This window comes from Mesocricetus auratus, unplaced genomic scaffold (assembly GCF_017639785.1).
Source record: "Mesocricetus auratus isolate SY011 unplaced genomic scaffold, BCM_Maur_2.0 Super-Scaffold_100043, whole genome shotgun sequence".
Taxonomy (NCBI): Eukaryota; Metazoa; Chordata; class Mammalia; order Rodentia; family Cricetidae; genus Mesocricetus; species Mesocricetus auratus.
Window position 1 is genome coordinate 7532259 of NW_024429220.1, and position 27077 is coordinate 7559335.

At 41.3% G+C, this 27077-nt stretch overlaps 1 protein-coding gene and 1 pseudogene across 3 annotated transcripts in view; both read left to right on the forward strand.

The window, feature by feature from the left end:
• The window catches only part of Lhfpl3 (LHFPL tetraspan subfamily member 3), a 518223-nt gene that overhangs the window by 235207 nt on the left and 255939 nt on the right, over positions 1 to 27077 (forward strand). The window lies entirely within an intron of this gene.
• Positions 1988 to 18632, forward strand: LOC106022011 (annotated as a pseudogene).

Below are 27077 nucleotides of genomic sequence, written 5' to 3' on the forward strand. Positions count from 1 at the left end.
CTGGAGAAACCTGAGTCAGTCATAAGTGTTAAATAGAACAGCATGGATGGCAATGATTGCATGGTGTTTTTGTTTGTATGTACATGTATAATTTATACATGAAAATCTCACGCAAATACATGAGGGATATATTCTGTTTCACTGTGGTACCTCTATCTTGTAGGCCCTGTGGTTCTTTGCCATCATCAACACTCTCCTCTCTCATCCTCTCTCCTCTCAACACCTAACCTTCATTTCCTCCTTCTACTATCTGCCCTCTGTATATGATCTAGCACAACTTTTCATGGTACCTGGGAATCTCACAGGTGTCACTTAAACTGCAGAGATGGCTAATACTAAAAAAAGCCTTCTGACCAATTCTTTGTTCCATCAAAGGAGGAAGTTAATAGTTATCAAGAGCAAACATCACATATCATCCTCCTCAGTATTTTCATATGGTCACTAAGATGCTACAGCCCATAAGGAAAGTAGAACAAATCACCACCTCTCTGTTCCACCCTCCTCTCCATTTTCCACTCCTCCCTCGAGCTCCCAGCTTTGTCCCACATCTGTGTCAAAGAGAACAGGAGCCTTTGCATGGAGTAGGCTTGTGAAGGCTGTATTGTTCTACAATTATTCTTTGACAACTCTTCCCACCCCAGGCTCCTTGCATTTCCCCAAAAGACAAATGTTTATCAAGTGTTGGAAATATACAAGCCCTATGGAAATGAAGTCATTGAACCAAGACTATATGGAAATGTAGAGGAATGTTCTGCTTGAAATTCTGGGGGAAATAATTTAAAATATGCTTTTGAAAGCTTAATAAATTTATTTAAAATATTACTCCGAAATAATCAGAATTTGAAAATCTGGTCTCCAAGGATTTCATTCATCTGTTAGATCTAGTTACTGCAAAATAATTAATGCATAAATTCATCAAGTTGTGAAAGCCTGTATCTACCAGTGCCTTGGCAAATTAATCAAATCACCTTAAAGTTAGTGCAGTTGATGAGAAGAATTAAATACATCCAAAGCTTTTTTTGTAGTAATTACAGATGAAGAGGGTCAGTCAGTTGAAAATTAAATGAAAAGTGAATAGAATGAGAGTCTGAAGTAGGATTATCAGTGTGCACAAATTGTGAAGAAAGTGAACCATGAATATAAAATTCATTTATGTTCATTCAGAAGGAAGAAATAGCAGAAAGTATGTAGAAATTAGAGCTTAGGGGAAACTTAAGGATCAGGCAATTCTGGTAGAATAAAAGAGAAGAGATAAGTGTAATTGGGAAATCGAGTAAAAAGAGATAGGATGTTATTTATTCTTATACCCGTTTCACTCATTTTCACGTTTAAAACAAACACACACACACACACACACACACACTTCTACTCTCCAATGTCACCAATATTCAACCCTTTCATTTCTTCCTCCATAGTTTTTTCCATAATTTTATTGACTCTTTGTGATTTTCTCATTACCCACCCCACCTCCACTCATTTCGCAGTCCCTCCATATCTGCCCTCCAATCTTGTAACCTCCCCCTATAGAAAATAAAAAAATAAATGAAAACATCTTGTCATGGAAGCTGTGGTGTGTCAGTGTGTCACACAGTACATCCTTTTGTCCAAATGACTTTACCCTCAAATGTTTGTTTCCATGTGTCCTTGGTCGGGCTCTAGGCCGTCGGAACTGGACCCTCACTGGGACTCTTCCTGGATATCTTGCTGTAGCCCGGAGTCACGCAGGCCCTGCAGCTTTGGTTATGCAGGACTGGCCCCTTCACTCACTCCAGGACGTCATAGGTGGGGTAGATGCTGGGGTAGGCCAACTCAAAGAGCTGAGTTGGTCAGGCTGCCAGCTCTCACACACGCGTGCCACCAGGACCAGCTCCCCTGGCTGCCCAGGTGAGGGACAGGGCAGCTCTCCCCGACTACTTCACCTGCCGATGCCACCATGTAGTGGTAGGTGAGAGGCGGGGCCAGCTCAGCACTTCACTGGGTCATCAACATGTCCTCAGATGGCAGCCCAGACCACCACGTCAACATGGCCTTTGGTGGCAACACAGGCCGCAGACATCAACACATATCCCTGCAATTGTAGGGCCCGGGGAGGCAACATGAGCCTACACATCACCACGGCCTGAGTTGGCAGCTCAGGCCTCTCGTGTTAGGGCGTTTCCCACTGCCATCTGTGCTGCCTGTCTCCCTAGTGTGCAAACCGCTCTGTTTCTCCTTCTTTCCCATCTCCCCAGCACATAATCGCTCATGCCAGTGGTGCGGGCATGGTGGCGGGCTGGACCTGTGTCCTCTCTTTCGCCATCATTTTAAGTGAAGGGATAATGCAGTCTATCAATTATATCAATTCCTCAAAAATGTCGGACTACACAGAGTGTTATAAAATAGGAAGTTTGCTGCTAAATATATTTTTCTACTCTCTATCATATTCCCTGATTTTCCTTTCCTAAAGTTAGAGAGGTATGGGTGTTTTTCTTTTAAATGAAGTTAGTTTCAATGCTTTTTCAATGATTTCCAAAGGGTGAAAGTGTAGGGACAGATCTTACTAGGTACCTGTGGCCCTGACCATGCCCGTGCATATGGGGCGAGTGGGACACAGGCCTGAGGAGAGAGAGGGGAGCTCTCTCTGGGGGTGTCAGAGAGCAGCTGAGACTGGATGCTCAGGCACTGACCCTGGGTTACAGGTTTCTCGTGTGATTTCTCCCCATTAAAAATAACCTACAACATCCCTATCCTGTGTATGGTAATCTTCCAATACGAGGGAATCCTTCATACTCCACAACCAGCATTGAATACTGGCTACATTTTCATAGAAGGCAGCTACAATAGTGTAGTAACTATAAAAATAAAATTTGTTGACTTAGTAAACAGCTGTGTGTCTTCTCTGTGAAATGCTAGAAAGGTTTTGTTTTCAACGTTCTTATTCATTTCCCAGGCCTTGCCCTTGCAACTCCCTCCAAATAAAATAAAATAAAATAAAATAAAACTGAAGAGGAAAAAATCAATTATCATTATGGAAGCTGTAGTATAACACAGTGAATCACACAGTAAAGCCTTTGTCCATTCATCTTTACTTGCAAGTGTTCATTGCCAAGAGTCATTGGTCTGGTTCGAGGCCTCTGGCTTCTTTTACACTATGGATGCTGGGCTCTCACTGGGACTCCTCTGTTGCTGTCCTGTGTCGTGGAGATCCTGCAGCTTTGGGCCTACAGGACCAGCCCCTTCACGTGCTCCAGCAGATCACAGATAGGGTGAATGTTGAGGTGGGTCTACTCATAACCCTGGTTCTGGGCTGGGTAGTTGCAGGGTTGGCCAGCCGGCCTGCTCTCCCCGTCCTCACTGCCAGGGTGAGCTCTCCAGCATTGTCCTGGCAAGTTCACCCCTTGCAGTGATGAGCAAAGGCCAGTTCTCCTGCTTTCATGTCCTCATGACCAGCTCTCCCGCACCTATGCCTTCAGAGCCAGCTCTGCTGTGATGCCCAGGTGAGGGGTAGGGGCCGCTCTCCCGAGTGCTGCAGCTGATGAGGGGCGGGTATAAAACCTTTTCTTACCAAGCCCAGTAAAACAATTCTTTCGTACCCCATAGTCAACTATTGATGACAAAATCAATTGACAGTTCTAGGCATATGAACAATTGCAACAGTCCTCCAAAAATGTACCTATTGAAAAGCTGTGTTCTGTTGGTTCCCACCTCAAAGATTTAAATTAGAAACCTTCCACATGTGAATGTAAAATGAAGAGACAGAGAAATTACCCTTTTATTGCAGTAAAATAGTCAAGAGGTAAACACTTTAAATTATTCCTTTGATCTCCGTGTGTGTGTGTGTGTGTGTGTGTGTGTGTGTGTGTGTGTGTGTGTGTGTGTGCGTTTAGTATGTCGTAGTCATAATTGTCAGGGCTTGAGAGAAAGAAATGAAGGTGAAAATGTGATCTTGCATCTCTCAGAGAGATCTTTGTCTAGAAGAAAGACTTGTACAAGCCAGCAAGGTGCAAAGATGTGTTATGGGTGCTGTGAGAACAGGATATAGAAATGCATAAAGAAATTGTGAAGCTGTCAAAGAACAAAATTGGTTCTTTGGCATTTTCACACTTGTATGTAATATATTCTGGCTACATTTTGATAGTGGCTAGGAAGATACAGTGGGGTGATCGACAAAGCACCCCCTAGTGGTTTCCTCTTGCATCAGGGTATCACACAGCTGCTAAAGGTACTGCCCACGAATTTATGATGGTTCTGTATGTCACTCTGTCACCCAAGAATTCAAAACTTTCAGTGCTGGTGATGGCCTATTTTCTTAACATGTTGTGCTTAATAGTTTGTGTCAAATTGACATAGCGAGAGTCATCTAAGAGGAGGTAAGATGCCTCCATAATATCAGGTTGCAGGCATTTTCTTAATTAGTGATTAATGGGGGAGGGCCCAACACATTGTGGGTGGTGCTATCCTGGGCTGGTGGACCTGGGTTCTATAGGAAAGCAGGCTGTGAACTCCTGGAATCCAGTTGCAGAGAGGGAAGAGCGATGAGCAAAGGGTTCAAGACCAGGCTGGAGAAACCCACAGAAACAGCTGACCTGAACAAGTGGGAGTTCATGGACCCAAGACTGATAGCTGGAAAACCAGCATAGGACTGATCCAGACCCACTAAATGTGGGTGTCAGTTAGGAGGTCTCAGCAATCTATGGGGCCTCTGGTAATGGATCAATATTTATCCCTAGTGTACAAATGGACTTTGGGAGCCCACTCCACATAGAGGGATACTCTCTCAACCTAGACACACAGGGAAGGGCCTAGGCCCTGCTTCAAATGATATTACAGACTTTGAAAATCCCCCCATGAAAGGCCTTACCCTCCCTGGGGAGCAGAAAGTGGATGGGATTGGGGGTCTGTGGGGAACAGGGGGGAGGGGATGAAGAGGGAACTGGGATTGACATGTAAAACAAGCTTGTTTCTAATTTAAGTTTAAAACAAGAAAATAAAGAAAGCAGGCTGAGCAAGCCATGGGAAGCAAGCCAGTGAGCAGCTCCCTCCATGGCCTCTGCATCTGCTTCTGCCGGGCGGGATCCTGCCCTGCTTGAGTTTCTGTCCTAACCTTCTTCAGTGATGAAAGCAATGCTGATGTATAAGTCAAATAAACCCTTTCCTCCCCAACTTGCTTTTTGGTCAGGTGTTTCATCGCAGCAATAGAAACCCTGACTAAGACACATGTTTAACAAAATGTCCCTCTCAATGATATCTCAGAACACAGACATTACACACCCACTGCCTCATTTAGATTTTAGGAAAAATAAAAGTCATAAGGTATCATGTAAAAGGAAGAGATGATCTAACCCTCCAAAAGAGTGTCATTTTTCATGTTTTCCTTTCTTAAGCCTTATTGTATAGAGAGTATCACACTATTTCTGGAAGGCTTTGATATCCTGACAAACATTCAACAGTGGGCTTTTGTTTAAAAAATTAGAAAAGAATATATGTACACTTACTAGGACCTGTGACTGTTATCTGCATGACACGTGACAAATTCATACCCAATGGGGCAGCCTCACCCTTATAAGGCCTACGTTTTGGGGAAATCTTCAGAATCTCTGCCGACTCTGTGAAGTGGAGTTGTTCTACGGGCACGAACCCTTAGAAATTGACTTCCTGCTGCCTTTCACAATGAGTGGAAATTTCTCTTTGAAAATGCCATGGAGCTCCCAGCAGAGCTCCCAGCAACAAAAATGCTGTAGTCATAACCTTGAAGGTGCGTGGCAACCTTGCCGCTTTTGTCGGAGGACCATGAAGAATATGCCATTTTATCATTTACTGGACAAGCTTTTATGGGGAGCCCACTGTGTGGAAGGGACTGTTCTGTGTGATGTATTTCTAAGCCTGAACATCTCTATGATTCCATCCTTTGTTGCCCTTCCTCAGGTCTCTGCCAAATATCAAGAATGACCTCTGTATCCCAGGAAGCAATGGATGCCTCCTGCACCTGCCTGTCCCCACCAGCTTCCAATGACCTTTCAGTGGTCAGGCCTTAATCTGCCTGAGGGTCACAAGGATAGCATTTGGCTTTCCATGAAGATTTTGCCTATCAACTCTAGCTCAATGTCAATCTTGCCACATTTCCTTTTGAGTATCTGATTAGACCCTTTATCTGGCTTCCCTTCCCTTCCCTCCTCTCCCCTCCCCTCCCCTCCTCTCCTCTCCCCTTCCTCCCTTTATGAACTGGATTTGCATTTCACTCTAAGTTACTTAGAGCTGCCAAAGCCTGCCACCATGGGCTCAGCAGCAGCTCCAAGGTCCCTGCTGAATTAACCTTGCCCTTGACTCTTCTGTGACTACAGTCCCGTCAGGTCCTGAGGACGGATAATCAAACAGTGCTTCTCTTGTGCCCAATTTCCTCAGCAATGCCTTTCCTTCATCTATTGTCTTCAATCCTCGAAGCCCTAGCATCTAGCTATCCCTTCCTAATCCATTCAACCAGCACTGAGTGAATACTTCTGACTGTGCACAGCTCTAGGAATAAAAAAAGAGTGGGACACTGTCTAAAAAGGGAAATATCAGATAGTTCACACTCAGATACAATTGAGGAAGACACAAATATACACCAGGTATTAGGGAAACTTCCTAGAGAGGCCTAAGCCGGGGATGCTGTCTTCATGACCGCAGTGGTATACAGAGCTCAGGGTGCCTGGTTTCTCCTGTTTTCCTATCCAATCAACCAAAGTGCCTCTGCCAAACACATATCACCAGTAGCTCATGTGAGACTTGGTAGTCAAGTCTGGGCCAGAAGGCGTAGTTGGGCTGTTCTCCTTTAAAACTTGGTAAAAGTTCCAGGTTTCTCACCTCCAGACACCACAAACGACTCCCTAACTTTGCGACTCCTTCCATGACCAGCCCTGCTGACTCGACATCCTACATCTTCACCACCTGCACCAGAAGCTTTGGCAAGAAATGCTGCCCCATTGCTCCCAGTGCGGTGTCTGAGGCCACTAGCCACCCAGTGCCACAAAGAGGAGCAGAGCAGGGCTCCAAATTCACAGTCATCAGGATTTCTAAGCAGACTTTATTGTTATAATACTGCTCACTTTTAAAAGAACTTTCTGCCAGGCAGTGGTAGCACATGCCTTTAATTCTAGCACTTGGGTGACACAGCAGACAGATCTCTGTGTTCAAGGCCAGCCTGGTCTACAAAGCAAGATCCAAGACAGCCAGAGAAACCTTGTCTTGAGAAACCAAAACCAACCAACCAACCAACCAAACAAACAAACAAAACAAACAACTTTCTGAGCTGGCTACTTCTGAAGAATGTGTCTTTCATCATTTCCATTCCACAAACATTCATTGAGATTCTGAGCTCCACTCTGTGGAGAACCAACTCCTCAGGAGCAAGGGAATCAATTCTCTAGATGTTCCATAACTCTGGGATAATCCCTGGACTGTGACTAGAAGACCATTGCAACCCAAGTTCTGCTGCTCAGTCAGGTTGTCACCAGGGCTAGGAGAACAGCATTTTAAAGCTAGTGACAACTATGACAAAAATCCTAATGTGCTAAAATGCTTTTCATTTCTACAAACTATTTTCTAAAGTATTGTCTCATTTTGTATTCAGTGTGATGTGATGGGTTACACAGACAAGATCTTTATCTTTTAGCTTTTCTATTGTCAAAATGCTAGTGTACCACAGACTGACCGGGTCATTTAGCTCACAGCAAAGGCAAGATTAGAGACCCTCCAGATTCAACAGGAACCCAGTAGACCATGTCATTCAGAATTCATTGGGCCCTCTTATGGAGTGACCATCATTTTATAGATAAGGAAATCAAAGTACACAGATACTGTTGCTCCTTCGGGTTTTGAATAGTCATAGCTACATAAGAGTATTAGGCAACTACTTTTGAGCAGGCATTCTGCTGAGTACACCCATCTATAATGTCCTATTTAATCACATAGCAGTCTCTGGATGAAGTAAAATTGTCCTTATGTGGTGGAAGAACTAACTAATGAATTGCTTCAGGTCTCCTTTTTCCAACTTGGAGCCAGTTCCTGAACTATTTTCTAATATTTCCTATTTTTAACCAGATACCCTCAGCCCTGTTCCTGTCTCTACTTGTTGGTTCAACACATAATCACTGTTAATGTCTCTCCTTATAGTTGCAGAGATCTCTCATACAAGGTCTATTCTCTTGGGAGATTAATCAGAGTCTGCTGGGAGAAGGGAAGAGAGACAGAGTAGCTTTGACAAGAAAGTTAGTAGCCTTCCCTCACTGATGACTAAGCTATCTCATTCAATAAAAAAAGTTCCTCTTAAAGATCTAATTTGTCTTTGTTTTATCCTATCAACAAACTGGTGCTGAGTATCTGCATGGACCAAATATATTCCAGGTGCTACACACTCATCAGTGAACAACATCCATGATGCCCTATGCTCATGAAGCTTCTCTTCTAGGCAGTGTCAGGAGCTCATTAATTGTGAATCAGTCAGTTGGCTTCCAGGAAAAATACTGGGGAAAGCCTTCTCAGAGGGGTACAAGATCTGGGCATCTGCTGTCCCACAGACTGTATTGCTACCATAAACTCTGATTACTGTTGGGGAAGTCTTATGTCAATAAAGCACTGTTGAGCCAATAGGAATCTAAATAGGTGGGACTAGGAGTCCAAGAGGATTCTGGGAAGGAGAAACACAAGAGAGTCAACATGTAACGCCATGGGGGTAGGAAGCCCGGAACTATTCTCTGGCAAGAAACATACTTAGATTAACAATTATGGGGTAATTACTTAAGTCAGAGCTAGCCAGTAAGAAACAAGCAAGGCCAACAGCTTCATAATTAATATAGCCTCCTGTGTGTTTATTTGGGGGCTATAATGCGGCAGAGCCCAGGCTGCTGGCGGGGGATAAACCAAAGCGGCTAGCAAGGAAAAAGCTTCTCTTTACAAATGGTGTCACTTTCCACCTCCAGGACATTGCTTGGTGCTCAAAGCACCAGCCAGGTTTGGTACCTCACTGGTCTTTCTAATGTCAAAGTTTAACCTGACTCTGGTCTACATAACCTGAACCACAGCTAGGCCTGTTTCAGCCCAAATCTCCTAAAATCTTTAAAGGCACTAGTTCTGTCTTTACCAAGGGTGGGCCCCTGACTTTAAAGTGTCAGAAATTTTCAAAGTAGAGAAGTACTTTTATCTGTCACTTTTTAATAAATACTTTGTCTTCATTAAAGACCTGCCCTTGAGCTGAACTCAAGAAAGCCAGTAACAGAGAGGGAGGACTGATGATCAAAGAGATTAAGACTGGGCTGGTTTAACCCCCAGAAACAGCTGACCAGACAAAGGTTAACTCTTGAATCCCAGGCATCAGCCTGGGAATCCAGCATGGGACTGATCAAGACCCCCTGAATCTGGGTGTCAGTGAGGAGGCCTAGGTAATCTATTGAGCCTTGGGCAGCAGATCAGTACCCAACCCAAGTATACACACGGACTTTGGACTCCCATAGAACAATGTGAGGTGCACTCTCACCCTGAACTCTTGGGGAAGGGTCTAGGCCCTGCCCTATATGAAATGACAGACTATGGACACCCCCATGGAGGGCCTCACCCTCCCTGGGGTAATGATGGGATAGGGGGGGGGGAGGGGTTGGGGGGAAGGCATGGGAGGAGGGGAGGGAATGGGAGAGGGACCTGGAACTGACTTGTGAAGCAACCTTGTTTCTTATCTAAATTTAAACTGGAAAAAAAAAAGAATGGATAAGAGAAACAGTATGCGGGAGTAGGGGGGAAACTTAGGACTGCAACATTAGCCATGTAGCACTCTAGAGGCACATAAAGATGTGGTAATGATAGGGTGGTTCACCGTGCCGCTAACCACACCTACTTTGGGCATGACTAGAAATACATACAAATGTGGTCATGATAGGGCAGTGAACTAGAGGTATGTACAGAGGAAGGAATAAAAGACTGAGCAACAAAGCCTCTCCCTTTCTTTTTGGTTTCTGGTTCGGTAGTGGACAACTACTTGACTCATCTGGATTGCCCGTTTTCTCTTGTGAGTAATATCTACAATAAACAGTTACCTATACCCTCAAAAAAAAAAAGACCTGCCCATCCCACAATGATAGATGCACTCTCACCCTGGACTCTTGAGGGAGGGTCTAGGTCCTGCCCTGGATGAAATGACAGACTATGGACACCCCTATGGAGGGCCTCACCCTCACTGGGGAAAGGAGTGGGTATTGGGGAGGGAGTTGGTGAGAGGGCATGGGAGGAGGGGAGGGAAAGGGAGAGGGAGCTGGGATTGACATGTGAATAAAGTGAAAAAATACCCAGAATTCTTTTCCCCCATCCTCATGGAATGCTAAAAGAGTCCCCAAAGCAGCCTAATTTACTACTCATTGGCTGGAGTATATATGATCCAAGCAAGCCCATAACTTTTTCATCTACTATGATTAGCAAGTAAGTTCTACTTTGAATTGATTACAGAAAGATGTTGTGTGGTAATATCCCCTGTAATTAAACTGCAAAGAAGTGAAGTCAACAGCTTCTTCAGTATCACTTTGTAGATGAGTTTCATGCAAACCAATTCCTGAAGTCAACAACTAGGATCCTAGAGTTTGTGGTGAATGTAAGTCAAGTTCATGTTTCTATAAGTAAAAACTAAACTTTAAGCCCTACCCTAAAACATCAGTGATACAGTAAAAGGAAGCTCTCTCCTTAGGGAAATCTTTCCGAATTAGCATTATTTTCTCTGCCTATAGGAAGGAAAACAAACTATAACTATTCTGTGACACACCCTTGACAAAAGTCATCAAGCTCAGTTTTACTAATCATGATCTATATTGGAACAGAGAGAAAATTCTTGAACCTACCAGAGAGATTTTCTGATCTTGTAGCTAGTTTTTCACAAAGCCACACTTAAAAAGCACACACACCTGTAATTTATGGAAGCTCTCTATTTTAGTTACTTTTCTATTGCTGTGACTAAACACCATGACCAAAGTAATTTATAAAAAAAAGTTAAATTCAAATTCAGCTTATGGTTTTAGAGGGTTGGAGTCCTTGATGCCAGGGGAAGGAACACCTGAGAGCTCCATCATCACCCACAATCATGAGACAGAGTGAGACAAAGGAAAGGGGAGGGGTCAGAGTGAGACAAAGGGAAGGGGAGGGGTCAGAGTAAGACAAAAGGAAGGGGGGGGTCTTTTGAAACCCTACCCCAAGGGGCACTTTTCCTCCAACAAGGTCACAATTCTTCATCCTTCCCAAACAGTTCCACCAAATAGAGACCAAGTATTTAAATATATGAGACAATGGTGGTTAATCTCATCTGACTGAGGTAAATAAAGGTTTACACACATCTCCTTGCCCTTTTGTGCATTGCCCTTTTGTGTTTTTAAATTTGAAATGTTGACTTTCTCTATCATGGTTCCCACAGTGTCTTGTATATAGATAATGAAGATTTTTCATGTAAAATTCCTAACTCTGAAATTTCCATTCTTGGCATTGATGCATCTTGACAAACTGAATTTCTAAGATAAGCTCTCTCTGGGGCCTTCACTACAAGTTAGTTATCCTGTGTTTGGGGAAATGTCCATTGTCATGAAAGTATGCTGATCAGATGAACCCTTCCTACTTGGGAGCTTTAAAATGACAGTCACCACTTTTGAAATCCACATAGATCTGGATGATTTCATCTTCACGGTCTTTTGTTTTCAATGTGTGTGTCTCATTTGAATCCTCCCAGGTTGGCATAAACTTCAAAACCAGCTCCTCTAAAGCCGCTCCTCTTGGATGACAGAGTAAAATGTCCCCGTCACTATGATAGTACTCTTTTTGCAACTGTAGGGGAAGGCAAATAGCAAGAAGATCAAATTCCTCAAATAATGGATTTTTCCACTAGATTATTCAGCTGCCGAAGCTGCTAGGCCATGCGGAACTGTGCCATCACAGGATGAAGTTATCAGGATTGTCAGTCCCCAGGGAGCCCAGGGAATATTTTAACTTAGCCACAAAGGACATCAGAATTAAATGTCCTTTATTGAGGGGAAGTAGCCATTTTCCCACTGGGATTTCCCAGTCATATCCTTCAACATTCAAGGTTCTGGAATGATTCTAATGGATGTAATCCTGTTTTCTTCAGCTGCCTAATTCATGTATCTGTACTAAAATAAAACCTAGGTTTGGGTAGGCTGAAGAAAAATATCTTTTTCAAAATTCTACATTATCAAATAAAGGTTTTTAATCTTTGACACTTAATCAAAATAATGAATTTACTTCACTTCACTTCAACATTCCTTTCCTTTTCAAGTATCTGATTATCCAAAGGGTCACCTTTCTCATTAAAGGACTACAGAAGTAAAATTCTTCCTATTAAAGCAAGTGAGGAATCAGGCGTGTTAGCACACCTGCAATTCCAGAGCTCAGAAGGCTGAAGCAGAAGGAACCTGAGTCTAAGGCTATCATATCTCAGAAGGAAGGAAGGGAGGGAGGGAGGAAGGAATGAATGAAGGAAGGAAAAATTGAATGAAATGAAGTAAAAGGACAGAGAGAGAAAGAGAGAGAGAGAGAGAGAGAGAGAGAGAGAGAGAGAGAGAGAGTCTTTTCTGTGGCAGTGAGGTCAAGCCTATCCCCCACTTTCTAGTCTATCAGGTTCATGGTATCATTTCTTATGTTGAAGTCTGAGATCCATCTGAGTTGTGTTTTTGTGCAGGGTGATAAATATAGATCTGCTTTCATTCTTCTTTAATTCTATTCTATTTGATGAAGATGCCACTTTTCTGTCAAAAACAAGGTGTCTGTAGGTTTGTAGCATTATGTCTGGGTCTCTAATTCAATTCTGTTGATCAGAATGACAACATTGTGCTGTTTTCATTATTACAGTTGTATACTCTTATTATATTACAACTTGAAACCAGGAGTTCTTTTATTATTCAAGATTGTCTTAGCTCTGGGTTTTTCCATGTTTCCATATGAAGGTGAAGATTGTTTTTCAATTTTTGTTAAGAACTCTGTTGGAATCCCATATCAAGGTATATTGTATGGAAAAACTTTAAATTAAACAAATCTTGCTTTGAGGTAGTTAAAGTCAGATGCATGCATTACTGGTATACCAATTTTGTATAAGAATAATGAGACTATAAGGTCAACTTACATGGGTTATAAAATAATTATCAAAATAATAAACACTTGTATAGCATTTTCATAAATATATTTGAGAATTACAGTAGTTATGGAAGATATTTATTACTATTCCCAATATATTTGTGTTCCTGTATGATTTATCTTACAAAAATCTAGATTTGAACACTTTGTTACTTACAAGCAGTGTAACCCTTGATACATTTCTTACTATGACTGCATCTCGGTCTTATAAATCATGTTGTCTTTATCAAACAAAGACAATAACACTACAGCCAGTGGAGGAGATAAAGAAAAAAGTCAATTCACTGATCTCAGATGACCCACTGACAACAAGAGGCACTCACTATTGTCTTAATGGCTAGTTTAACTGACTTTTGGGAAGTCTTTTTAGTTAATAATTTGCTCTTTGACAGTATCACATATGTATATAGTATATTCTGGTCACATCTCTACACTCCTACTCCCTTTCTATCAGCCTAAGTTCTTTCACTGTCGTGGGTTTTTGCTTTGTTTTTAGTGCCCTCCACTGAGTTCAACCTGCATCACTGGCATGGCTGTGAGTGTAGAGCTATTCTCTGGAGCACGGTTAACTCTCCAGAGTTATGACACCCATTAAGGCTTTCAAAACCGTACTTACTAGACCGGATGTGGGCAAATGCTTGTAATGGCAGCACTTGGGAAGTAGGAGAAAAAGGCCGTGGAGTTTCAGGATGGTTCTTGTCTAAACAGAAAGTTTGAAGTCAACCTGGACTACCATATCTCCCAATAAATAAATAAATAAATAAATAAATAAATAAATAAATAATAAAAGTTTAAAAACCGCCAGACAAATGGAAGGAGGAAGAGAGGACAATTTTAAGAAGCACCCACATCCCTGTAGCTGCTGATCAGTGTAATAGCTTAAGGCTGCTGACCACAGAGCAATGATTGAGAGAGATGTATTACCATACTCTTACTGATCACACATATGCATATACATTTACATAAATAAAACTTCAAGGACTACTCTGACTTAATAAAACAAATTACAAAATTGTAACCTCGCAAATATTTCTCATAAAAGAGTTCTTAGCCAGGTAGTGGTGGCACATGTCTTCAATCTCAGCATTTAGGAGGCAACGGCAGGTCAGCCTGGTCTACAGAGTGAGTTTCAGGACAGCCAGGACTACACACAGAAACTCTGTTTTGAAAAAAATAAAAGAAGAAAGAAAAAGAATTAATTATTTAACAATACTTAAATCATGTGATAATCCAGTTTTCAGATAATCTTTTAAAACCTGTGCATCACATAAAGCAAAGTTTGCTTCTGTCAGTGCAAGGACAAGAATGAGACCAGAACTTCATATTAAGAGGGCATAAAACTCAGCTCCCTTTTTGAAGCTGTTCAAAATTAAAATGAAAGAGATACTTCAGAATATGGAAAAGCTGAGCTGGGCCGTGGTGGCGCACGCCTTTAATCCCAGCACTCGGGAGGCAGAGGCAGGCGGATCTCTGTGAGTTTGAGGCCAGGCTGGACCGATAGCCTCCAAAACAATACAGAGAAACCCTGTCTCGTGAAAAAAACAAAACAAAACAAAAAAACAGAATATGGAAAAGCTGCCACTGCGGGAGATTTTGACAGGTGCTTGTTACAAGACACTTTATTGGTTAGCATGCACCATAGCAGCACATCTAGATGACAGAGTCTGGGTGCTCATGAGGACTTTTAGCACAAACCAGTCCCCATCCGTATTTCCACCTACCTTAGCAGGACAATAATAAGAGAAACTGGGAATCAGGAAGTTACAAATGCCCAGTGCTACTATTATTTTTGTCATTTTCCTGTAACTTCATCACTTGGCCATGTATGTAAACAACAACTGTCTTTGTTATTTTAAACCACTAACCAGTGATATCAAGAATAACTGCATTTAAAATACCCCATTCTTTATGAGTTTGGAAATCACTTGTCTGATTGAACCTTGGATTTCCCGAAAAAAAAAAAAAAGAAGTAAAATGTAGGGATAATGGAAATATCAGTCTGCCTGCCTCAAGAAGTTTTAAAAAGAATCAAGTGACATCCTAAATGATGAGGGTCTTTGAAACCCAAAAAGCCCTGCACAGTTTTATCTTCATGGTCTCCAAAGAGTTGTCTACCCAAAACATACATCAAGCCATCTTGGAACCTTAACTTCATGAGGGGTTGTGTGTTCAGATCAGTCAATTTTATGCCCATCAAAGGCTCTGCCAGACTTCTGGTATGATAAAGTATTTCCTCTACAAAATATCACCATTATCAGTCTAACAAGAATAAAGATCCATGGATCATTCATGATCCACACCCATGGGCAGCCTAAAACCAAAGGATCTACACCTGGTGTTACCTGGGGCATACTTCCCTGAAGCGGAAATGAACTATGCATGAACTATGTTAGATGTAAATCAGCCTGGTAGCAATATTCATTCATCCATTCACTCTTTTGTGGTGCTGGAGATCAAACGTAGGGCTCATGGAGAGGGAATACAGGCACTCTAGCTACTGAGCTACACTCCCAGTCTCTATAACAGTTTTAAAAACTAGATTCCAATTGTTCAACTACATGGACATGTGATAAAAACTCTCAATGTTCTCATTCTTTACAAAAGAGCAGTAGTAATAATGTCTAATGAGCTGTTTAAAGAATGGTATGAAAGAGCATCAAACAATACCTACAACAGAACAAGTCATAAACACTTCTATTTTATCATCTTTTATCTTTTACTTATCTTTTTATCTTCATCTTTTATAGTCTTAAACTCCTTTACCTTTGTTGCCTGTCTGTAAGGTAACTGAAAAAAAGCCCCAGTTTCATGATAGGACAGAACCATTTCTTCTGTGCCACAAGTGAACCTTGCGATTGAATGCAGAGAGACTTCTTGTTTTGAAGGAAATAATTTTAATACGAGCATCAAAAGTGCAGGAGATTGGAACCCTACGAAATCTCTGCTTAAAACAGAGAAAAATCAAGCTTCGTTAGGAATGAAAATGGTTCAGAGAACATAAAATCCCAGAAGAAAAGTAAAACATATTTAAAACAGCAATATGGTTATCACATGGTGCACACAAAAAAACCATACACACAGTTCCTGCCAAGCTCATTTGCTTCCTAAATTTGGCTGGTAAGCAAAGAAGACATCTGGAAAAACAGCTAAAACAAAACAATGTCTAATTAGTTTTAAAATATTTTGATTTAAAAGTACAGTAATTAAAAATGCAATTCCGATGGGATAAAAGGAGGCAGCTATTCTGGGAGGACAATATTGCATTCCCAGACATTTCCAATAGAGACATTTGGAGCTTTGAAGAAGAAATATGGTAATTTATCCTTTAATTTCTATTTATGAGACTTTTCAAGCAAAGTAACAAAATAACTTATTTCCCACCATTAGTTAATATCTAGTCTTATTCACAACCATTGCAAAAACTAAAATTATATTCAAGTGTTTCTTAGCTGGTCCTCATTTTAGTTCTATCAATGAATTTTTAACTATTTTTGTGGCTAAAGATTAAATACAATAAAACTAAAACATGGGGGAAATGTTGGATTCTGAGTTATTAAATGAGGATTTCCTTGAATCTTCTAGGAGATTCATTAAATATTTGGGCAACTTAGTCAACTTGGTTGTTTTATGTTCAGGTTTGCGTTTTGGTTTTTTTATTAGTTAGAATGAAGTCAACCCTCTAGGTTGGCACACTTCATGTGCTACATACAGAATGTTGCCTTAGCCAATTCGAGAAGAAATATTAGAATACTTGAAAGTGTCAGTCAAAGGGCACCAAGAAATGAGTCCCCAAAGCTGAACTCAGAAAAGTTGGCAGTGGGAGTAGCTTATGCTGTGAATGCAGAAAAAGAAAGGAGGAAAAGAAGACTACATCGTTCCGCTTAATCTTCCATTGCTACAGCTGAAAATAATTAAAGCGAAGAAAAGAAGGAACAGAAGTTGAAAAATGAGGCATTTGACGAAAAGGCAGGAAATTCTAGGAGAATTTCGGAGTTGTGTGTAGGGAAACAGAACAGGCCCGGTCCCAGGTGTGTGGGTTACATTTATTTTTAGTTCATTTGAAAGAGGAAAACAGGTGCAGTGCCCCATCTAAAAGATGGCAGCGCTCTGCACTGCAGGCTGGAGAAGGTCTGGAACTACACTGAGTAGCTTCTGCCAAGACTTGGGACACAGTGATCCTCAGCACTGAGCTGGATGTCACCGCAGTTTTCCATTAGCAGGTCAGAATTACATGGTGTGTGAAACGTTAGGGGTCTTACCTATTTAAATGTATTTGGAAATTCAAGACCAAAGATAAAGAACATGGACTTTATAATAGTTTTTAATCCCAGGTCCTCGACCTGTTAGCTCTGTAATATTAAATATGTTACACAATGGTATGAAAGAGCAGAGAAAAACGAGCCGGAACCTCGGTTTCTATTTCCTCAAGATCTTAGTTATGTTTATTTATAAGCGAGTGTTTAAAGCTACCTGTGGTTATTGGGAACATTGAATGAAAAGTACAAGAGACAGTATTATCATGACTCCTTGGAAAAGGGGAAATAATAAGGAGTGCATGATAGAAAGCAGAAGTAATGTATGGATTTAAGAACTAAAGAGAAGTTGTATGGTTTTTTTAGATGACACCACCATCTCTCCAATGCATTTTAGTAGTATTAGAAGTACTTGAATGACAGCATGTTGTGTTTGACTTCTGACATATGATCAGGAATTAGAAACTTTAGAAAAGCTGTGAAGGACGTGCAGTTATACAGAGCCGTGAGGAGACCCGCCACCCAACATCCCCCTTGCAGGCCACGGCATCCTAGGATTTATTCCTACAATCTGTTAAACACGGTGGATTGCTATAAAGTCCTGGGCGGGCAGAGACATGCCTCACCTGAAGGCATTAAAAAGGCGGTTGGGAAACAGGCACTTAAATGGCATCCGGACAAAAATCCTGACAATAAAGAAGAGTGGAAATTCAAACAAGTAGCTGAGGCACATGAGGTGTTACCAGATTAAAAGAGCGGAACACCTATGATATCTATGGCAAAGAAGGATTAAATGGTGGTGGAGGTAATTTTGTCAGTCCTTTTGAGTTAGCTTCACATTCCGGAATCCAGATGATGTTTTCAGGGAATTTTTTGGTGGAAGGGACCCATTTTCATTTGACTTCTTTGGAGACCCATTTGATGACGTTTTGGGAATCGAAGGGCTTCTCGAGGAAATAGAAGCCGTTTTTCTCTGCCTTCAGTGAATTTCCTTTTGGAGGTGGATTTCCAGCATTTGATACAAGATTCACTTTGTTCAGGTCACTAGGGCATGGGGGTCTCACTTCATTCTCTTCAGCATCATTCGGTGGCAGTGGAAAGTAAAACTTCAAACCAATATCAGCTTCTACTAAGAGAGCTAATGGCAAAAAAATCACTATAAAGAGAATTGTGAAGAATGGTCAAGAAAGAGTAGAAGTTGAAGAAGATGGACAGTGAAAGTCCTTGATGATAAATGCTATGCTTGGATAACAAGTAATTCAACAACGCGTTTCACAGAAATGTTAAACCGTAACAAACACCATTTGATGCATAATGGGAACTTTTTTATTTTTGAAGATTTCAAAAGAACTCGACTTTCTGTATGACTATACCTAATCTAGACAACTTTTGTTTTGTTTTGTTTTGGTTTTTCGAGACAGGGTTTCTCTGTATTGTTTTGGAGGCTGTCCTGGAACTCACTCTGTAGACCAGGCTGGCCTCGAACTCACAGAGATCCACCTGCCTCTGCCTCCCAAGTGCTGGGATTAAAGGCGTGCGCCACCCACGCCCGGCTATACCTAATCTAAAGTACTTATAAAACAGCACATCGGAGCCCATATTTATCATAGACTTTTAAGTTTGTTGTTGGGACCACAAAGCAGGACCATTTTTATTTTTGTCTTTAGAATTGTTGTAATCTCTGTATGCACTTTGCTTTAAACAAAGCATAACGTAATCTGAGGAGAGTCCTGTGACTCTTGAGTAGTGCTAGACAAGATTGTTCTTCAATACCAGCGTGGATCTGCCTCCCACTATGCTGAAATGTGAGTGAGTAGTGTCAGCCAGCTGTGAAGCTAACATTGCCAGATGAAAGATTTCAATTTTATTTCCAATATTTAGTAACAAAAGCTATTACTGCATCAATGGTAACACATTTCTGATTTAGGTTAAATTAAATATTTTGCTAGATGTGCATGGATGCTGGCAAATATGTTAGTTCTAACAATTGTTTAAATATGTAATGTTATGCTTGGGTTTTAAAAAGCTGGTAACTGGGGTCTTTGTCATTTGCTTAAAAAAAGAAAATAAATGTGAATGTGTTTGGTGCATTCTTTCATGAGTGGAGTCTGAAGAAAACACAGGAAAGCTGTGAAGGTGACTGCTGAGAGCCGAGATGTACACAGGCTTCAGGTGATTAACTGTGGAACTGTGGGCCATTACAGGGAGCTTGGCACCTGGGTAGCACAGTAGCGCTGCTTACCCCAGAGGAGCTGACATTTCATCTTCCTGTCGGCTTAGATAAATGGTTCCTTTTCTCCTTCTACCGCCCTTAGTGTCAATCACAGCTTGCATACTCCAAAACTTTTCATACTACTGCTCCCCCATGCTACACCCAGACTTCATGTTCACTTCCAGAGGTGGGAGAAGAGCAATTCATTTGGAAATATGCAAATAATTGTCTTTACTAATCACATCACTTGCAATGAAAGTCCCTCCTGAATACAAATGGGAGCCAGACAAGTGAGCAGCCAACTGCTGTGTGTTGGATATTGTCAGGGTCTCTCAAGATGTGAACATGATCAGCAAAGGCAGCCCCTGCTGAAGCGCTGCCCTGCTCTTTGGTGTCACCTTCAAAGACAGCTGTTAAACCTCCTTTCAGCACTCTGTTCAGAATGGTGGCAGAGTCTCAGAACTACATAAAGCTCAATGCCCAGATGCAGCTGCCTGATCGGCCCCTGGCACATCTACTTCAGAAGCAACTGTCTGTAGGACAAGAACTTAATTTCCTTGACTCCTTTTTCCTTTTGATTTTTGGCTTTTGCATTTTGGGCTTTTTGCATTTTGCTTTTGTTTGGTTTGGTTTTTGAGAAAAGATCTCTCTTTTAGCCCTGGCTATCCTGGAAGCTCTGGCTGTCCTGGAACTTGTTTTGTAGACCAGATTGGCCTCGAACTCACCTGACTTATTTCTTGATAGTTACATTTCAAATGAATGCCACCCCCTAGTCTAGGGGATATTCCTGTGTTGTAGAACTGACAAGGTACTGGAAGGTTTATATCTCAAAAGAAAAGAGAAACAATTGACAAGATTTCTAAAGTAAATGGCCTAAGAAGGAGGTCAAGGGCCAGAGTCAGGAAGATGCAGGTTTAGTCAAACTGAAGGAAACATTAGGACAACCTTGATATCCTCCTGTTTATTAGTTGATATCCTGTCACTTTTATAATGTTGTTTAGGACCCTAATTGTATACTGTGTCTCTGAAGGTATGAGAATTTACAAGCTTAAGAAGAGGTCTGTGCTGGGCACTGTAACCAATTTGTTGACTACTTGTCCTTTTGGATGGATATAATGTCTTATTTTACTTACCAAAGGCTCCCTCATAAGGACTAGATATAGAGCACTTGGTACATAATCTGTACTCACTCTTTCTGGAATGATGCAAAGTTCTGAAAAAAAATCTTTTTTTCCCTGAATTTCTACTGTTTTCTTGGCAGTTAGGATTGGAAGGTTCATTGGAAACATCACAGAGTAGGACCTCCCTTTGAGTCCAACACTTGAGAAGTTTGGCTGGAGGATGGGAAGCTTGAGGTCATCCTCTGATTTACATGGAGTCCAAGGCTAGCCAGGGCCCTATGAGGCCCCTTTTCAAAAAAAAAAGGAAAAAAAAAGACTAATTTGATGAGTGAGTGAGTGTGTCTAGTGTGTCTAGTGAGCATTGTCCGTGACACTGTACCCAAGGTCTATACACAGATGAAGGAGGCATCTTCACATGTATGCTTGGCTCAAAGAATTGTGACAACTTTTGTACACGTTTTCATATATAAAGGTGATTTGGAGGAAGCGAATGGCACCTGTCTCTCTGTGTAGATGCATGTGTTTGTGTACACTTCCACGAGTGTAGAGGACAGAGGCTGACACTGGGTGTTCTCCTTCCTCCGCTGCTCTTCCTGAAGCAGGCTATTTCACTGAACCCTGTGCTCACTGATTGGTTAGACCAGCTCTATCCAACTTCAACCCCCCTGGCTCCGCCCCCTGCACACACTAGAGTTATAGTGACTACACCTGGCTTTTTACAGGGATCGGGTATCCAAACTCAGGTCCTCATAATTGTGCAAAGGCACTTCACCCACTGATATGGGTCTCCCCATCCCTGACATGTCTCTTTAAAGAGTTATTTGGAAACATTTGTGCTAATACTATTTGCCCCCTCAAAAACAATAACAATCATTTTCTTTTCAGAAAATGTCTTTGCATTTCTATAACCACTTTAATAATCCCTCTAGTCTACCTGGATAAGAAAAACACTTGTTATAAGAAATTTTTAATATTTCAGAAGCTCAAATTAAACAACTTTAAATAAGAATTCCCCTAAAGTTAATCATTTCGCTGCATTTGAAACAAAGTTAAAGTGATTATGAATTGAATGAGGGTTCAGTGAAAAGGACTTTGTTAACAACAAAAGCAAACCAGGAAAGGTGGCTCATGTTTGTCATCTTAGCATCTAGGGCTCAGAAGGATAAATTTGAGACTAACCTAGGTTACACAGTAAGTTCTAGTTTAGTCTAGTATGCCGAGTAATACTCTGGGAGATAATAAGAAGAAGAATGGTTGGAGATAAAGAAAAAGCAAACAATGAATCAGAAATATTTAAGCTTTTTTCTAGCTTCCAAAAATCAGTGAGGTTTTCTTATGCATGATATTGGACAGTGGCCATGAATCTACACATGCTTGGTGGCACATACTTATAATTCCATCACTTGAAAGACTGAGGTCAGGGTACTGCCAGTTCCAGGCCAACCTGGGTTAAATAGGAAGTCCCTGTCTCAAAAACCAAACAGAATCTTTCATATTGACTAAGGGCAATCTGTGAATGTACTGTAAGGACAGCACTGTCTTTTCTCTATCAAGTTTGACCTTTCCAAAGCTTCAGGATTGAAACCTTGCTAATAAATGTATCATATATTTTGCTTTTCATAGATAGAACTCAGATACAAAGTGCTAAAACATCTGTATGCTTTTTAAAAACCTAAGCATTAGTCTCCTATATTTTTCTAGATGATTCTTAACATTCAGATATATCCAGTTGTTTGATTACAAAGGCACACATTATTGACAAAAAGTTAAATGGTTTTATTTTTGACAAGTGCTCTAACTTCATGTAGCCTTAAAGCTGAATATTGTGTGTTTTGAACAATGGCTTCAATTTCTGACTTCAGATTTTACAGTTTTCTTTTAATATGAATGAAAATAACCATTATTTAGTTTGTTGAACATAAAAATCTGAACAAATGCCTGCATAACTAGAAATTTGCAATCTATATACATTAAATCAGTCCAAATGTTTGTGAGCTCCAAGGGTCTTGGTCAGTGTTCTATTGCTGTGAAAAGCATCACAACCATGAGAGCCCTTATAAAAGAAAGCATTTGGCTGGGGCTCACTTACAGTTTCAGAGGTTTAGTCTATTACCGTCATGCTGGGAAGCTTGGCTGGGGCTCACTTACAGTTTCAGAGGTTTAGTCTATTACCGTCATGGTGGGAAGCTTGGCTGCACACAGGCAGATGTGCTGAATAAGCAGTTGGGAGTTCTACATCTGGATCCACAGGCAACAGGAAGAGAGAGATACTGAGTCTAGATTGTGCCCTTGGAACCTCAAAGACAACCCCCAGTGACACAGTTCCTCCAACGAGAGCCCGCCTCCTAATCCCTCTCAAGTAATGCCACCCCTGATGAACCACATCCAAACACAGGAGCCATTCAAACCACCACACCGAATCACAAAAAGTGAACTCAGAGACCTTTAGACTTTAAGCGTAAGCACGGAGGAATCTAATTATCTCATGGAACAATGATACCTTGCTGGACTGCTGCAGACTAGTTGAAGGTGGAGGATCAAGATACAGTCACTATCCATCCTTTTGGGATGTCTGTGGTCTTCTAGGCATCTGCCCTGGCCTTGGGACCAGGACCCAACAGCCTCAAAAAAGAAAACTGAAATTCACAATGCCTGGTACAATCCTTTGACGTGCTGTCTATTTTATAATCGCTAGGAAAAAGAGAAGAAAGAAGTTCAGCAGACATGGTGGCACAGTCTTGTAATTCTAGCACTTACAGCTGGAGGCAATAAGATCACAATTTCTGGGCTAGCCTAGGTGACAGAATGAAATCTTTCCAAAAAAAATTTCAATGTGGATACACCTGATAACAACACCCAGGGTTGTCCTCTGGTCCTCTGGTCTATACATGCTGTGCGCACGCGCGCACACACACACACACACACACACACACACACAGAGAGAGAGAGAGAGAGAGAGAGAGAGAGAGAGGGAGGGAGGGAGGGAGGGAGGGAGGGAGGGAGGGAGGGAGGGAGGGAGGGAGGGAGAAATTCTATAATGAATAAAATAACTTCATCAGAGCATTGGTGAGCAAGTGCTAACTTAGGTCCACCCAATGCTTAACCTATGCCTTATGACAGTGACTCTCACAGAGCTCATCACAACCCTGTGGGGAAGTATGATTTTTGTGGTCCCTATTTTGTAAGTGAGGAGACTAAGTTGTGCAGGCCTTCCCCGAAGTTTCCTAAATGGTCACATGCCAGAAGTGAGACTCAAACTTAGTTCATCTGTCTCTGAAAGTTCTGCTTTGCTGAGTCCAATTGCTACAAACCTTTACATATCTTCACATATCTTCCCACTTTTTGTGATTTTTATGAAAACCTTACTTGGACTATGTCATATACCTAAATAATGCAAGGAAGGGCATTGCCTTTTCAGTTCTTTTCAGAGAGAGAGCAGCCCTCTACTAGGACTCTTGAAAGGAGGGGTAATGTATGGCTCACAGTATCCAAAATGATCATGTGACTTGGCCAAGGTCTGACAACTCCTCAGAGATACATCTTAGACTAGAATTCATCTGTCCTGGCATCTCTCTCAATTAAGTTCTGAACCACACGCAATGCCCTGCACATGGAGTTAGCTGATAGGATGCGGGGCAGCAAGGAAAAGGCCCCTTGTAGTGTCTGTCCCCACCTAGTAAATTTTCATTTCAGGAACAAACAAAGCCATCAGCTGTGAGTTTTTTTATCAAGAGAATTTCCCAGGCTTTCCGAAAAGGGATATGGCCTGTCGTCTGCTCTGGAGAGTGAGGGTAGCTGGAAAGGCTTTTCAAGGTGGTACAAATGGATTTTTCAGATATAAGTGACTTTAATGAGAAGAAAACACACTTGCTCATATCCACACAATTTTACAATCATGACTTAGAATCTCCTTTATTTGTCATTAGTAATCTGACTAATTTAGTCCATAGTATTAAAAAATTTGTCTCCTTAATTCTATGGTTTTTCCTTATCCCTTCTCTTATTGCTGCTATTTTCTATAGTCCTTTTAACATGGCTGTTCTAAAACATAATAAAAGACTGATGGTGTTTTGATATTACATGTCAGATTGCAACAATAAATCTTTTTATGTGTTTCACAATTTTTTATCAGTGCTCAATAAATTTTATTTTCTAAAACTCAACTATAGTTCTCATTCTCCAGAATTAATGGGATAAGAAACTTTCTGGTTAATAGAGTGAATGATTCTATATTTGTTCTACTTGGCAGAATTTTGCTTATTTGTTAAATCAATACACTTGGGTTTTCAAATAAATGAAGTAACCTAAATGTACTCATCATTTAACGATTCTTAGAACTAGAAAGTATTTATTAACTGGCTCAGGCAGTGTACTAGATGGTCGGTAATAATGCCATCGTGATTTTGACCCCTAAGGATCTTGTGGTGCACGTGGGGGTACTAGATAATGAATGTGGTGAGGGTCAGACAAGAAGAATTCACAAAAGCCCATGGCGTAGCCTTTGGCCATCAGAGGAAACATATTGTAAGTTTAATTCAACCTTAGAAAATTCGGAGGGAGCTTGGAGGTCATTGGAAATGACTTGTCTGTGCATTTACACAGGGCTTGCTGAGTTTGGGGTGGAAGAGTGATGAATAAAGTCTTGTGTCTATTTACACCGCGCAGTATATCTGCTTCTGCGTTACCTCTGGCCTCATTGTCAAGTGGAGCACGTTTTGCTTCTGTTTTGACTAATTATCACTGTGTGGCAGTCTCCACTTCTCCCTCCCATTTGTAAATCATTGGATATTTTCATAAATCAACATCCATTTCACTTTACAGGCATTTATCAGTTCTAACCTGTCTCATGGCCGTGTAAATCCTCTGGCTTCACCCTTTGTTACATGCAGCATCCCTGGACAAATGGAAATATATGTACTACAGTGTCATACTTTCTCTAGAGATTTTCTACTTCTAGGTATGTATCTGCCAAGAATCCTACCTGATCATCGAGGATCTTGAAATAGCAACAATTCCCATGTGTAGGAACCCAATTTGGAAAAAAATGCTAAATTACATACCCAGACATTTTCTTGGTAGCCAGAGTACTACTACAGACAAAGGTTCCATAAGACCATGACTAGGGCTATCCTTTGATCCATGCAGACTGGGGACCCTTTTTCTGTCTTGTTTCTATCTCCACAGAGACGGGCTTGTTTGTAACCCTGTCAGCAATCTGTATTCCCTTTAGGAAAATTGCTGTCCTATGCTCACATGAGTTGGCCTTATGGACCCTTATTATGATTTTGGAGGGGTTGTCCCCCCCCATCCACTAATGTGTTTGGAAACTTGGTCCCCAGCTAGAGAGTTTTTCAAGACCACTGTGGGACTTGTATGTGGTGATGTCTTGCTTCTACAAATAAAACCTCTCTGAATGTCAGAGAATGGAGCTTGCCACTAGCTAACCATAGAGGTCTGGAGGTCTGTACAGACAGACAGGAAGTGAGATAGCTGGGCTGAAACAGGATATATAAGGAGGAAAGGTGTGGTAGTGGCTCTCTCCTATTCTCTGATCTCTCAGCATTTTCCTCTGTATCTGACTCTGGGTTTTTATTAATTAGACCAATTAAGAACGTCATTTACACTTTTAGAATGTGGGACCTTTCCAGAAGAAGTGGGGCACAGGGGTTGGACCCTCTGCTTCCCGCTTCACTGAGATGTTCCCACATCTACAGAATCACCTGCAGCATACCCTCTCTGCTGTGTCCATTAAGATCATGATACAGAGCAAATCTATCTTCCCTTAAGTTGATTCTTGTTAGGTATTTGGCAACAGTGAGAAAATGTAGCTAATATAATTATACACAGCTTTTGTCCCACCCAACTCTTAGAACTTCAGGCAGTCTATTGAGCACAATGAGGGTTTGGGTTCTGAAAATTTTTCTTCACCTACTAACTTCTGGACCAATCCCTACATCTCCAATTTTCACTCTGTATTCCGAATTTTAATAAGACCCTATCCTGACAATTCTGTGGCTCTTGAGGTTTGCTGGCTTGGGTTTTACTTTAATGGATTAGCAGAATCACTTAATTAGGACTCTATGAATGAAACTTTGCTGGACGTGTTTGTCACCTCAGAAACAGCCTTCCAGACAGTTCCAGAATACTCTTTCCCAAACACATGATGTTGATATGCGACCTCCCAGAGTTAACCCATTGCACACTAAGTTACTGCCAACTGTAGTGTACTCATTAAAAGAAGTAATTGCTACTGGAATAACTGACAAAGATGACTAAAGAGTGTGCTTGGTGACAGAGGGGCACTTTACCAGAGCTTCTAGACAGAGTGACTGACGTCAACACCTTTTCCTCCAGGGAACTGGC